Source organism: Theropithecus gelada, chromosome X (genome assembly GCF_003255815.1).
Source record: "Theropithecus gelada isolate Dixy chromosome X, Tgel_1.0, whole genome shotgun sequence".
Classification (NCBI taxonomy): domain Eukaryota; kingdom Metazoa; phylum Chordata; class Mammalia; order Primates; family Cercopithecidae; genus Theropithecus; species Theropithecus gelada.
This window is the reverse complement of record NC_037689.1, coordinates 82786865-82789851: the sequence shown is the minus strand read 5'-3', so window position 1 is coordinate 82789851 and position 2987 is coordinate 82786865.

Sequence of the window (2987 nt, the reverse complement as noted above, 5' to 3'; positions counted from 1 at the left end):
AGAGACAGGGTTTCACCGTGTTAGCCAGGATGGTCTCAATCTCCTGACCTCGCGATCCGCCCGCCTGGGCCTCCAAAAGTGCTGGGATTATAGGCGTGAGCCACTGCGCCTGGCCTAATTTTTAATTTTTATAGAGATGGGGTCTCATCATGTTGTCCAGGCTTATCTTGAACTCCTGAGCTCAAGTGATCCTCCCACCTTGGCTTCCCAAAGTGCTGGAATTACAGGTGTGAGCCACCACACCCGCCCAATCCTGCTTATCTTTAACAGGCAGTGCAAATTCCTTCTTTTCCATATTTTTGCTTATAGAGTCATAAAATATCTCTGGAAAGATAAATAAGAGATAAATAACATTTATTGCTTTCCCAGGAATGGAACTGGATGTCTAGAGGATTGAGCTGGGAGGGAGAAAGATACTGATTTGTTGCAGGAAGAATAGTTAATGTAATGAAACTGTCTAATATGAAGTTTTTGGAAGTAGAAAGAGGGAGACTGGAATTTGTAGTTTGAAGAGAAAGAGGAAGGTCTGGAACAGCCTCTGTGGGAGAGTGCCAGAGAATGTATGAGACAAATAAAAGGGTTGCTGAGCAACTGCAAGGGCCAAGTTGAAATTGGACAGCATGAATTTATATTTGTCTACTTGGTTCTCCCTCTAGCAGTTTCTGGGACTTTGGGAACAGAAAGGAAGAAAGAGGATAATGGAGGCAGGGGTCTCAGAGACAGTAACATTGGAGTGGCTGTTCATGGAGTGTGGGAGAGAAAACTAGTATAACTGGGAGATAATTACTTGATCTGGATGAACTGAGAGGTGGAGTACCTAGGCATCTCAGTGAGGTTAGAGAGCAGGTGATCAGAGATGTAAAAGTTATTTGGGGCCCGGTGCGGTGGCTCACACCTGTAATCCCAGCACTTTGGGAGGCTGAAGCAGGCAGATCACCTGAGGTCAAGAGTTCAAAAACAGCCTGGCCAACATGGCGAAACCTCGTCTCTACTAAAAATACAAAAATTAGCCAGACGTGGTGGCATGCACCTGTGGTTCCAGCTACTCAGGAGGCCGAGGCAGAAGAATCACTTGAACTCAGGATGCGAAGGTTGCAGTGAGCCGCTATCATTGAGCCACTGCACTCCAGCCTGGGCAACAGAGTAAGACTCCGTCTCAAAATAAATAAATAAATAAATAAATAAATAAATAAATAAATAAATAAATGTTATTTGGAAAAGGCTTATATCAATGTAAGATACCACTATCAACCAAGAGCCTCCCTGGTCCACAGTTAGGCTTGTCAGAGGGACTCTGCTAGGCTAGAGGGGCATCATATCAAACTCCTCTTCCAAGATCCCTTTTAGGTTTTAGATTTTGGATGTTTTCTTTTTTTTTTTTTTTTTTTTTTTTTTTTTTTTTTTTTTTTTTTTGAGACGGAGTCTTGCTCTGTCACCCAGGCTGGAGTGCTGTGGCCGGATCTCAGCTCACTGCAAGCTCCGCCTCCCGGGTTCCCGCCATTCTCCTGCCTCAGCCTCCGGAGTAGCTGGGACTACAGGCGCCCGCCACCTCGCCCGGCTAGTTTTTTTGTATTTTTTAGTAGAGACGGGGTTTCACCGTGTTCACCAGGATGGTCTCGATCTCCTGACCTCGTGATCCGCCCGTCTCGGCCTCCCAAAGTGCTGGGATTACAGGCTTGAGCCACCGCGCCCGGCCAGATTTTGGATGTTTTCAAATGACTCTAGGACAGCTCTTAGCAATGCCTGAGGTTTTTAAGCTGGTAGATTTAATCACTGAACCTGGATCTTCTGCAAGAGGCATGGTGGGAGTAATACAAAAATTAAACTACTATTTATTGAGCCTTTATTATGATCTAGACATTGTAATAAAGATATATATATACATACATACATATATATATTCTCTGTTCTCTCTTTTTGTCTGTGTGTGTGTGTGTGTGTGTCTATTCTCATTCTCACAAAAATGTATATTACTTTTTTTTTTTTTTTTTGAGACAGAGTCTCGCTCTGTCTCCCAGGCAGGATTGCGGTAGCACGATGTCAGCTCCCTGCAGTCTCTGCTCCCAGGCTCAAGCAATTCTCCTGCCCCAGCCTCCCGAGTAGCTGGGACTACAGGCATGTGCCACCATGACTGGCTAATTTTTGTATTTTTTAGTAGCGATGGGGTTTCACCATGTTGGCCAGGCTGGTCTTGAACTCCTGACCTCAGGTGATCCACCCGCCTCAGTCTCCCAAAGTGCTGGGATTACGGGCATGAGCCACCGCGCCTGGCCTATTACTATTTTTTTAATAGATGAGGAAACAATCCCAGGGACGTTATATGATTTTCCTTAGGTCACACAGCTGGCAAGTGTCAGAGCAGGGACTTAAATCCAGGTCTGACTACAAAACCTGTATTCTTTTTTTTTTTATTTTTTACTTCATGTCATGAAATTCAAAGCCTATATTCCTTGGTGTCCAGCAATACTTTTTCAGCAAACACTCCCCTCTATTAAATGAATCTTATTTTGCCAGTGACATCTGTTGTAAAATTATAAATGCATTCTCACCAAAGAAACTATACAGAGTTAAAAGCTTTAGGTGACCAAGGGGTTAACTGGGTAGGGTGGGAGAGAAGCTTGGAGGCACTAAAATGAGTTGAAGGTAATTGCAGTGGTCCAAGGGAGAAGGATGAGACTCCAGATTAACGGTATGGTAGGAGAAATGGAAGAGGGGGTAATGGATTTAAGAGATAGTTCCAAAGGTAGGAATGAAAGTAATGTGGCCACGCTGGTCTTCTGTATTCCCTGAACATATACAGCTCACTCCTTCCTCCGTTCGTCTGTACTATCTGATACTCCTGTCTGGAATTCTCTCTCTCTTTTTTCTTTCTTTTTTCTTTTCTTTTCTTTTCTTTTCTTTTCTTTTTTTTTTTTTTTTTTTTTACAGGTTCTCACTCTGTTGCCCTGGCTGGAGTACAGTGGTGATCTCAGCTCACTGTAGCCTCC